Source organism: Bidens hawaiensis, unplaced genomic scaffold (assembly GCF_021521415.1).
Source record: "Bidens hawaiensis isolate Kalapana, Puna unplaced genomic scaffold, B.hawaiensis_p1.1 tig00054053_1, whole genome shotgun sequence".
Lineage (NCBI taxonomy): Eukaryota > Viridiplantae > Streptophyta > Magnoliopsida > Asterales > Asteraceae > Bidens > Bidens hawaiensis.
The window spans coordinates 62621-75687 of record NW_027506284.1 but is presented as its reverse complement, the minus strand read 5'-3'; the positions used below and the strand labels follow the sequence as shown (position 1 = coordinate 75687).

Below are 13067 nucleotides of genomic sequence, written 5' to 3'. Positions count from 1 at the left end.
TTCCGAGTTCGACATCGAAATTAAAGATAAGAAGGGAGCGGAGAATGTAGCGGCCGATCATCTATCCCGTTTAGAGGACCCGAAGAGAGAAGAGTTGCATGAGGAGGAGATTGGAGATACATTTCCTCACGAGTCGACCGATTTTGTTGCGGCTGAGAAGCAAGGTATGCCATGGTTCACTGATTTTGCAAATTATTTAGCTAAGAATATAGTTTTGGAGGGTATGACTACACAATAAAAGATTAAGTTTTTCCGGGATGTTAATAGGTATGTGTGGGCATGACCCGTTTTTGTTTAAGATTGGTGGTGATCAGATTTTGAGGAGATGTGTGACGAAAGAGAAAGGTTGGGATATTCTCAAGCATGTTCTTAAAGGGTTGACTGGAGGTCATCATGGTGCGCGTGCTACTGCGCAGAAGGTGTTTGATAGTGGGTTCTGTTGGGCGACGGTTGTTAAAGATTCTAAGGAGTTTGTGAAGCTTTGCGATGCATGCCAAAGAATAGGTAATATTTCTTCCAAGAATGAGATGCCTCAAAACTCCAAACAAGTTCCTGAAATCTTTGATGTTTGGGGCATCGACTTCATGGGACCGTTTCCCACGTCGAATGGTAATAAGTATATCTTAATGTCAATTGATTATGTGTCGAAGTGGGTTGAAGCCCAAGCATTGGCGAAAAATGATGCACGAGTTGTTGTGAGGTTCCTTAAGAAGTTGTTTACTCATTTCGGTACTTCGAGAGCTATTAGTAGTGATCGGGGAACCTATTTTTGTAATACCGTCATGGAGAAAGCATTAGCTCGTTATGGGGTTACTCATCTACCTCTACTGCCTATCATCCTCAAATGAATAGTCAAGAGAAGTTAGATGATGCATTGTGGGCATTCCGAACCGCGTAGAAGACTTTGTTGGGTACTACACCATTTATGCTTGTTTATGGTAAGTCTTGTCATCTTCCGGTTGAATTGGAGCATCGTGCGTATTGGGTGTTGAAGACGGTTAATGTCGATCTTACCGAAGCCGCGAGGAAAAGGTCTTTTCAAATTCATGAATTGGAGGAGTTTCAGGATGCAGCGTATTCTTGGTCGTTGAATGTTAAAGAGAAGACGAAGGTTCTACATGATCGGCGATTGAAGGGCGGTAAGAAGTTCAAGAAAGGTGATAAAGTATTGTTATTTAACTCTCGTTTGAAGTTGTTTGCAGGAAAGTTGAGATCAAAGTGGATGGGACCGTACTTGGTGAAAGAAGTTTTCCCGTATGGAGTGGTGGAGTTGGAGAATCCGGATAATGGAACATTTTGAAAGGTGAACAGTCATCGCTTAAAGTACTGTCTTGAAGGACCGGAAGAATCAATCGAGATGGAGGAAACTCCTCTCGATCCATCGCACTGAATCGTTTCTTGAGTGAAAAACTCAAGTGTAGAGTTTGTACATTCTTTTCTATTTTCATTTCTATTTTATTTTTATTTTATTTTTCCTTGAGTCACTAACGTAGTTTTTTGTAGTTTTTATTTATTTTTAAGTTTTAAAAGTTTTGAAGGAAGATAGTGTGAGATATAAGATCCTCTTGAAGTATAATGAAACATTCAAGTGTGGAGATGGAGAAAAAATTGAGTTTTTTCAGTAAGTTTGGCATTGAGTAAAACTTTAAACAAGTTTTATTGATCATGGTTATTAAAATTGTTTTTATTTTACATATAACAAAAAGAAAAGAGAAAAGAAGTCATGTACACATGTGCACTAAACATATTTTACATATTAACGTACACTCATTATTTTATTATTTTATTTTGTTTCTTTGAATGCATAACATATAATTTAGAAGAAAAGATTGGCCGCCACTAATTTGAGGCTGAATCAAGAGATAGCAAGTTGCTGGGCCCATGAGAAACTAGAAAACCTATGTCGGTGGTTTGGATTTAAAAAGGAGGATTATTATTGTTTTGAGGGAAGCAGCTTGAAAAGACAGAAACCTAAGACGTAATCATTGGAGCTGCAAGCAAGAAGAAGAAATTAATAAAGAAAGCTTTTGGTTTAACTAAATAGCGTCCGGGTTCAACAACTACATCCAAACTCCTTATTATTTGGTTTGAATTTATTATTTTCGTCATGAATTTATTGTTTGAACCTATTTATTTTCTTTTGTTCTTGAGTATGGTTGTTGGCTAAACCCCTTAGACCGCCTACGCTTATGATGGACCTTTGATTGACGTTTTATTTTATTTGGGATTTGCTTTTCGTTATGGGTTCATGAATCAGTAAAGTGTTTAATATTATTTATTTGATGCATATGAGTGCTTGGTTTTATTTGATGAATTTTATTGTTTCACAGAGTCTTCGGTGATTGCCTGTCATATAATAGGATTCTGTTAGGTCATTTACTATGTGTTCTTGACTAGTTTGTGATTGATTTATAATAAGATCATAGAAACAATATTATTAATCAAATAAATAAAGTGTGCTGCTAACCTAAAAAGCTGTAAGGTGATAGGTTTTTTGATAGGTCTGTGTTGATTAAAATTGCTAGATTTAGTTCTTCGTAAGGAGTCCGTCTAGGTTTGATTTTTCAACTTTGTCTATTAATGCCGAATGAATTTATTAAATTGCCTTTGATTTCCGTGCTGTAAAGTAGGATTTCGTATAAAGGTACTCGTTCATAATTAATTAGATAACCGTAAGGAAGTTTAATATTAAAACCAGTGTTCTTAAGAATTTACTAGAAATCCATAGGTGTCTTTTTAAGAAGGGTCAGGGGTCATGTTCGGGTTTTCTTTTAAATGATTATTTTATGATCCCGGTTCAATAACGAAGCATTTTCCAATTATTTGATAACTGAACTTTGGGGATTCTAGCCAAGGTGGTTTTTCATCGTCATATGATTTCAAATCACTTTAATTGTCTTTTGTTTATTTTAATTGTTTTTCTCAATTAGTTTAAAATTAGTTTTCACTAAACTCCCCTCAAAATAATAATAAATAAGTAGTCGCGTCTTTAGTTAAATCTAATTTAGTTATTTTACGTAATTTAAAGAATCTCGTGGGTTCGATATCTTGACTTACTAAGCTGTACTAGAATCGACCGGTTCACTTGCCGGTTAGTAATTTTAGTCGAGTTAAGAGTTTAGAATTATTACTTAGTGTTTAGATTAGCGTAATTTTAGTTAATAAATTTATAACTACTTTTAGCACAACAGTAATCAAATTTGACAAATATGGATATTCAAATTTAAAACGAAACTGACACAATTTAATATTCAAATTTAAACAAAAACTGACATCCTAATTAATTCGATCACATCCTTACAAAATTTATCTAAATCATCTATAAATAAAAACCGTGTAATAATTTTGTCAAACAACTTTTATTATTAACCATATGATATTATGATAAATATCTATATAATTCTTATCATACAATTCATTCTTTCATTCCAAGGATGTATATATAGATTTATGATTTGTTTATAAGTTCGTGAATGGCATTTTTACCTTTATTTCTCTTACTGAGAATACATTGAATTTGATTTTGCGGTGGTTTTAGCTTTCTTCTTTGCAGGTATAAAAAATTGCAACACATTTGTTTCTATTCGATGATTGTTTAATAAACAAGACTTTATGATTTCATTTATCATAATGTAGTTTTTATTGATATATCTTTTTGGCTTTTATAGATTAAGTTAGAAAGATGCTTTAAGTTGTTATTTTACTTTGTTTATTGTTGTATGTTATTTTGTTTTAATAAAAACAACAATGTAATACCTTCTAATTAATGTAAAATTATTTGATGGGGTTTGGATATGGTAGAAATCATATGTTGGATAGGAAACATAAGAAACAATCCTACCCGTTCATTATTAGATCCAATGGATGAGACTGTTCCAAGCAACACGGTATGTTTTTTATTGTTTAAACGGCTGATAAAGGGCGAGAAGGTAAAAGCATGATATTTTAAAAAAGATGATTGCTAAAAAGGTGCCTGATCTTACGTCTTCAACAAATAGTCCCACTAACCAAATTGTTCATTCCCAAATTATAGTCCACCTCCGAGTAACCAAAATGAAGACCAAACAAGGCAATCACAGATCATTGACGAAATTTAAAGTAGTAAGTGCCTCATTTTTTCAATGATTAGAAAGATTAAGGTTAAAAAAACCCTAAAATTTTTGGCTCGTTTTTCATATATTTTAGGTTAATGACGAAATTCGATGTCGTACAGGCTTGGTGGAACTTTGATTTTACATGTTTTTTTTAATAAAAATCATAGTTCAATTGCTAATTTTTGTGATGTACATGAAGCAGGTATTGTTTTTACCTGGTTAAATCAGTGCTAATGTTGGTATTGTTGAGTTGTTTATGTTGTCGTGGGTGGAAATATATGTGTTGTTATTTTTGTTGTTAATAACATATATGTTCTAATTGTGTATACTAGGTGGTGTTATCCTTATGTGCTTCTATTATGGTTAGGAATTATGTTGGTTTTCCCTATGTTGATAACAAACTACATTTAGGTTGAAGTATGGGTTGCTTTGTTGATGGTGTTGTTAACTGGTGGGGGTCGTAGGTTTCTAAATAGCGGGTGTTGGTTATGAAGTGGTTAGGCTTCTGTATGTTTGACCTTTGTGGATAAATTGTAATCGATGGTGCATGATTATAGGAAATTAAATAAAATCAAATTCTACAATATGACCACGATGCCCTTTTTCTAATTAATTATTATTTTTTTCATTTACTCTCTTCTGATTGGTTCTTACAATTCTCACCATAAAAGGACTTTCTATTATCACCTTATCAATTTATTGTTATTATTATTATTATTATTATTATTATTATATCATTATCACTATATATATATATACACACACACAATTTTCACGCGTATGATATTGTTTGAGTCTTCGTCTCCAATTCTTTCAACGTTAAAGAGAGACGTTTTTTTTATTTGTGACAAATTTTGTTCTAAATATCATTTTTATATATACATAAAATCTATAATAATATCGATATGAATGTTTTATTTTAAAATAAATCAAACACCAAGGTTTGGTTTGTATATTATTATAATTTATAATTAAGAGTGTATAAATATATCAAAAACTTATTATAAAAGTAATAAATAAAAATCATTATATGAAGCCAGCGTAGGCCTGGTTAAGACAACATAGTCTGGCCAAAGTGGGCATCGGAGCTCTCCAAATTTGGAGAGTGCCGTAGCCTAAATACAAGAAAGTTGCCGTTCTAAAAAAATATAGCTCAATTTACGTATTACATATAATATTTTTTTTACTTTTATTATAATTTTCATTCGTGTGTAACACATGCACTAACCTAGTAACAAAATATTTTGTTACATGTTATAAAGTATTAATCTAGGCATTCCGGTTCAACGTGTCATATTAACAATTAAGCACGATTATGATGAAATGAATATAGGATCATATAATTACTCATATAGAGATAATGTTATTCAATAAATAAGACATAATTCAACACTAATAAATGTAGATAATGAAATAAATACAAGAACTTCATTAAATATGATTACAAAAGACTAGCTATTATTAGCAAGAAAATCCATAGATATTATAACAAAGGCCAACAAAAACGATAATTGTGAGAAACCATAATTAATTGACATGTATCAATTGGGGACAAAAGAGAAAAGAGTATAAAAGTAATATTACATATTTACTCTATCCGCATGCAAGTCGCATGCCAATTCTCCATATCATTTTAAAACTTCTATAACTTTTTCGTATGATATATATATATATATATATCATGATAATAACAAGCGTTTTTTTATATCTTTTATATGACTATGAATTTGTTATATAAAAATTAAAACAAAAATTACGCCATTGTGTCTTTTTGTTTGTCATTATATCTTTTTTCATCATTGTTTTTTTGTTATTGTGTCTTTTAAATCATCATTGTGTTTTTTTATATATTAATAGCATCGTTGTGTAATAATATGTAAATATAATGATAAACTTATCCAATACATAATACACAATGATAAATACATATTACACAATAACCTAAAACATAAAAAACAATGGTGAATACATATAATATAATGACCTGAAACATAAAATACAATGGTGAATACATATAACACATTTTAATGTTTTTTTATACATTAAAATATTGTATAAAAAGTTATGGATGCTTTAAAATAATGGAAGAATTGACATGTGATTTGATGTGGAGAGAGAAAGTCAACAAAAGTTCGTTATTACCTTTGTGCTATTCCTATCAATTTTTTCCTCTTAACCTAAACTTTGGCATTCAAATATAAGATCAATGAATTAAATTCCTTTTCGCCATTCTCATTTTTATTGCTATTTGTATTTTAACCTTATCCTATATTCAAACCCTATATTATAGGATTTGCATATCCGATCTTTGGTGAGATTAATTTTTAATTTAATGAGATTTTATTAACACTCTTAAAGCTATATGGATTTGATGAGACCCATATATATGAATTCAGGTCAAATATATAAGAGGCCTTCATTCACAAATGAAACAATCTGGTGATTTAAGAGAGGGCGTAGAGCGACCATAGTGCTTTTAAAGGTTTCGTTTATACATATCTAATAATATATATATATATATATATATATATTTAGAAATGTAATATCATGATTTTGTTTTATCAATTGACATCCATCCATCCTCCCACGCTCCTCTCACGTGCGACATTTCATTTGAACAAAGAGAAGGAAGGAAGGCAGGCAGGCTAGGGTTTTAGGAGGCGGCGTGTTTCGGTCAGTTGGGTCATCTGCCCGCTTTTGGAAAATTGATTTCCCACCCTCCCGCTTCCTATCATTCATTCTAAGTAATTAAAAATATAAACCCCCAAATACTCACTCACTTCAAACTGCATCGGATTTTGCTTAGGGTTTCATTTTCAACTCTAGATCTAACTTTCCATTTAATTTCAGTCTGCCTAGGGTTTTATGTGTATTGCAGATCTTCAATTACTATTATGTCTTTACTTCTACCTTTACTCATTCGGTATTTCAATGATTTTTTCTTCTTTCTCTCGATGATATAGTTTTAGCAGTTTTTGATTGCTCAGGGATTGTTATCATGAAAATGGTGCTGCTTTACTAGTTTGTATTCTCTAAAAGCATTTATAACCTGATATAAGTTTGTTGATCATTTGTGTTGATAGATTTGGGTGAAAGTTTGTGTGGAATATTATTGATTATAAAGTTTTAATCTTATGTGAATATAGTTTTAGGAGATTTTGGTTGATTCTAATTGCTTAGGGATTGCTATTATAAAAATATTATGCTTATGTACCGCTAAATTTAATGGAAGGATAAATACAATACTGGTTGCATTTTGAAGTCCTGAAAAGTGAATTGAAAATAAGTTTTAAAGTCATGTGAATTTGCTTTTAGGAGATTTTGATTGCTTAGGGATTGTTATTGTGTGTGAACAGCTAAATTTATTGAATGGATAAACATATTGACAAATTGTATGTTTTGTTTTAATTTTGGATGGTTGTATTTTTAAGTCCATTGAAAATAAGTTTTAAACTTATTTTGACATTGAATTTTAGACATTCTTTAATGGCATTTACAACTGATACAAGTTCTTAAACTGTTGTACTGTTAAAATGAACATTTTAGTTTGTTGAGGTGAAATCTGATACAGGTTTTTAAACTGTTGTGCTGATGAAATAAACATTTTATTTTGTTGAGAGTTTTTTTTCTCTACTTCTTGGCTGTCGCCTACATTACATTATTTGCATGTTATGATATGGTATTTTCTAATGGTGATGCTAGTCTGGATTCATTGTGTAGGGTTTTTTGTATGAATTGCTTGTTTTTTGTTTGATCTCTGTGCGTTACTTGCTGATTTTAATTTAATTTTTTCATTGATTGATGTTGTTACTTCCTGGTTAGGTTTACTGATTTTATTGATTCAGTAAACACTTACGGGGTGTGTGAAGTGCGCCGTACGGTTTGTAGTAAAACTGTAGCTGTATACTTATTAGATGTTTGATTTTGAATGCTTTTTTTGTTTGTTGATCATTTGTGTCGATAGATTTTGGTGAAAGTTGTGTGGAATATCGATGATAGTTTTAATATCATGTGAATATGCTTTTAGGAGATTTTGGTTGATTTTGATTGCTCAGGGATTGTTAGTATAAAAATGTTATACCTGTGAGCCGCTAAATTTAATAGAAGGGTAATCATATTGAAAAATTATATGATTTGCTTTAAATGTGTATCATTGCATTTTTAAGTCCTGAAAATTTGCATTGCATATAATTGGGAAAACGGGATTTAAACGAAGTTATCAAGGCCAGAATAGTTAAAAAATGGCATTCTTGATTAAAATCCTATCTATTGTTATTGTTGATTATGGTTTCAAACGTATATTTGACATTGGATTTTTCTTGTTTTCTTTGCATTGTGGTATTGCTTTACTAGTTTGTATTCTTTAAAAGCATTTACAATCTGATATAAGTTTGTAGACTGTTGTACTGATAAAATAAACACCTTAGTTTGTTGAGTTGCTTTATCTACTTCTTGGCTGTTGCATCACATAATATTTATGTTATGATGTGATATTTTTCAATAGTGGTGGTTGCAATGGATTCTAAATATAAGCAAGTATGAGTGTGTTTGTTCTTTGAATTCTTCTTCCCTTAAGTTGTTTTACTTAAAGTCTGAAAATGTATGCCGTGATATGCTTGTTAATCTATGAAAATGATATTAACTCTTGCATGTTTGAACAGGAAAAAATGGCTGTGGAGATTACACAGTTCTTATTATCTGCTTAATCACCAGATCCAAAGGTCAGAACTGAAGCAGAGAGCAATCTTAGGCAGTTTCAAGAGCAAAATCTTCCTGGATTTCTTCTCTCTTTATCACTTGAGCTCTCTAATGATGGTAAACCTATCGAGTCCCGTAGATTGGCTGGTATTGTGCTTAAGAATTCTTTGGATGCTAAAGATTCCACAACTAAAGAACATTTATCACATAGATGGATGTCAAATGATGCATCATTAAGATCCCAAATCAAAGGGTTGCTGTTAAACACTCTTGGTTCATCTGTCCCTGAAGCAGGACACACTGCTGCACAAGTCATTGCCAAAATTGCTTCCATTGAAATCCCAAGAAAAGAATGGCCAACGCTTGTTCCTTCTTTGCTTGAAAACATGACCCAACAAGATAAACCAGCTTCATTGAAGCAGGCGACTTTAGAAGCACTCGGGTATGCTTGTGAGGAGATATCTCACAGTGATCTTGTTCAAGATGAGGTTAACTCCGTTCTGACAGCTGTGGTTCAAGGTATGAATGTAACCGAACAGAGTTCAGTTCGCCTCGCAGCAACCACCGCGCTATACAATGCTCTTGATTTTGCACAAACGAATTTTGAAAACGAGCATGAACGGAACTACATTATGAAAGTTGTGTGTGAAACCTCCATGGCTAAAGAAGCCGACATTCGACAGGCTGCCTTTGAATGCCTTGTTTCGATCGCGTCGACGTACTATAATGTTTTAGAGCCATACATGCCGAAACTATTTGAACTTACTGCAAATGCTGTTAAAGGAGATGAAGAAGGTGCTGCTCTTCAGGCAATTGAGTTTTGGAGTTCTATTTGTGATGAAGAAATTGAGCTTCAAGATTTTGAAACAGGTGAATTGGGTGACTCATACCCGCATTCTCGATTCATTGAAAAGGCTTTACCTTTGTTGGTTCCTATGTTGCTTGAAACTTTATTGAAACAAGATGAAGATCAAGATCAGGAAGATGATATTTGGAATCTTGCAATGGCTGGTGGAACATGCTTAGGTCTTGTTGCTAGAACCGTGGGTGATGACATCGTGCCTTTAGTTATGCCTTTTGTGCAAGAAAATATATCAAAGCCCGATTGGCGGTCTCGTGAAGCCGCCACGTATGCATTTGGGTCAATTCTTGAAGGCCCGAGTGTCGAAAAATTATCACCATTGGTTAGTTCTGCACTTGAATTCCTGCTTAACGCTATGAAAGACCGAAACAGTCACGTGAAAGACACGACCGCGTGGACTCTGAGTCGTATCTTTGAGCTGTTACACAGTCCCGTTACGGGGTTTTCTGTAATTTCACCTGCTAACCTTCAAAAGGTTTTAGCAGTACTTCTTGAAAGTATCAAAGATTCTCCTCATGTTGCAGAGAAAGTATGTGGAGCTGTTTATTTTCTTGCTCAAGGGTATGAAGGTTTTGAAACTGGCTCATCGGTTCTTACACCTTGTCTTCCTGATATTATAACGTCTCTGATTACAACCGCTGAACGAACCGATGCAAGTGATACTAGGCTAAGGTCTGCTGCTTATGAAACTTTGAACGAGGTTGTTAGATGTTCTAGTCTTGCTGAATCATCTCAAATAATAGCACATCTTTTGCCTGTTATCATGAACAAACTGGGACAAACGATTGAGCTTCAAATTCTTTCATCAGATGATAGAGAAAAACAAGGCGACTTGCAAGCTTTGCTTTGTGGTGTCATGCAAGTTATTATTCAGAAACTTAGCAGTACTGAAGAAACTAAAGCTATAATATTTCAGGCTGCTGATAATATTATGACGTTGTTTTTAAAAGTGTTTGATTGTAGAAGCTCAACCGTTCATGAAGAAGCAATGCTTGCTATTGGGGCTCTTGCTTACGCGACTGGACCCGCGTTTGAGAAGTACATGCAAGAATTTTATAAATATTTGGAAACAGGTCTTCTGAATTTTGAGGAATACCAGGTCTGTTCTATTTCGGTTGGGGTGGTTGGTGATATATGTCGGGCTTTGGATGACAAGATTCTACCTTTTTGTGATAATATTATGACGCTGCTTCTTAAGGATCTTTCTAGTGGGGGATTTACATAGGTCAGTTAAGCCTCCGATTTTTTCGTGTTTTGGTGACATGGCGCTCGCAATTGGTCCACATTTCGAAAAGTATATTCCGTATGCAATGCCTATGATGCAAGGGGCTGCTGAAGTGTGTGCACAGATTGATGCTAATGATGAGGAAATGGTGGACTATGGAAATCAGTTGAAGCGAAGTATTTTTGAGGCGTATTCGGGTATTTTACAAGGGTTTAAATTATCAAAGGCTGAGATTATGTTATCTCATGCTTCACATCTTTTGAAGTTCATTGAAGTTGTTGTTAAGGATCCTCATAGGTATGAATTATCATTTCTTTTTGAATAAGTTATGTTAATTGATATTTTAATAAATGGGTCATGTTCGGGTTGACCAGTAACTTGGCCGACCTACCAACCTGCTAAACTATATGTACATCCCACCAACCTGATTAACATGTCTACAAATTGATTACTACCTGCTAAATTGACAACCAGTTTAGATAAATGGGTTGAACAGGGTCATGGTGTTTAGGTTACGTGATTTTAAATGCGTGCGGGCTACTAGAGGTCTAGGTTTTTCTAGAGGTCCAGCTTGGCTGTTGAGTCATTTTTTCAAGTTCTAGCTTGGCTCTTGAGTTGGTTTTTATCAAGCTCTAGCTTAGCCTGTGTGTGTGTGTGTGTTTCATACATTGATAAAAGTATATAAATAATATGTTAGTTTAGGCTCTTGAGCCAGCTTGAGCTTGATAAGTGAAGCTCGTTCTCCAGATCAAGCTCGCTTATTAAAACAAGCTTATTTTATGGCTTGAGGTTGGGCTTGAGCTTGTTTAAGGTCGGCTCAGTTTTTAAGTAGCCGGTTTTGAGTGGCTAATGTGCCGGCTCGATTACACCTCCAGGGTTGATGTTTTTGACATTAACTGTAGGTCTTGTTTGGGGTGAACAAGTCAAGTTTTCAACATAAAGTAAAATATATTATAATATGCATATGAGTTACTATTATTGTTATTGTAGGGATGAGGGGGTGGTACGAGCCGCGGTTGCAGTGTTGGGAGATCTTGCAGATGCACTTGGTCCAAATGTGAAGGTGCTATTTAAAGATATGGCGTTTTGCAGTGAGTTTTTGGGAGAATGCCTACAATCAGAAGATGAAGAACTGAAGGAGACTGCCACCTGGACCCAAGGGATGATTGGTCGTGTGTTTTCGGTACACGGGTGATTATATATGATCGCTCCTTTTTATTTTTCACTGAAAAATGCTCTTATTCATTTACCGTTATGTACAAATTTTAAACTCTGGTGGGTCGGGTCAGGTTGGGTTGAGTCGAGTCTGGTAAATGCTGTGTCTGTCTTTCTTTCTGTACTTTGGATTTTCAAGTACAATTTAGGGAGGGTCATTGCGTATGAGATTTTGCATTAAGGCCACTATAAAGGCGACTCGTCATTTTATCAATTATTTTGCTTATGTTGTTTAGGTGTTATATTTTCTCTTCACTGCCAAACTGATAATAAAACAGGACCGGCGTTTAGACATTTAGTAGCCTGGTTAGCACCAGTTGGTCCTGGATCTGAGTCGGCGGTTGGTAAGCTTGTTTTCACTTGTGGGTTTATGCTGATTCTTATATTGAATTAGGTTCATTGATGAAAATTTGTTATGGAATGCTTTGTAGCTGTTAGGAATGTCAATAGAAATAGATAATATTTATGTGAAATTCTATTAGAAACATTGGTTGATAGTTTGGAGTTTAGGATTTACGGCTAAAACAAAAACGCCTTCACTTTCTTTTCATCTTGTCAATGCCTATCAAACTCTCATTTATGTTCTCGTAATAAATATGATTATCTTAAAATCTAATTAGAGTTGATCTCTTACTTAACTTCTCTTAGATTTAAAATCGTCCCTTGAGGCGGTGTGGTTTAACCAAAATGTCTAATTGAGTAAGAGCATTCATAAGAGCTCCTTATAATATTATGAGAGGTGATAGAAATCTTTAGATTTTTTAGAGGTTTGTAAGTGGTTATGAGTGAAGAACAGGGGTGTACAAACCAGGTATTTTCAGGAACTGGAACCGGTTTTGGGTATGGTCAACAAAAGTCAAAACTGGTTTCGGGTATAGTTGGGTATTTGATCGGGTTTTCCGGGTATGTTTTCGGGTTTTGGGTAGAGTAGCTAATGGGAATGCTCTAACAAACTTGAGGTTTTTATATTTTA

At 33.7% G+C, this 13067-nt stretch overlaps 1 pseudogene across 1 annotated transcript; it reads left to right on the top strand.

Moving 5' to 3' along the window:
• The first annotated feature begins 8761 nt into the window (after window positions 1-8761).
• On the top strand, window positions 8762-12258 carry LOC143617360 (importin subunit beta-1-like; annotated as a pseudogene). The gene is made up of 2 exons (XR_013150817.1): window positions 8762-11176; window positions 11870-12258. The product of XR_013150817.1 is annotated as an importin subunit beta-1-like (transcript).
• Window positions 12259-13067: the final 809 nt, after the last annotated feature.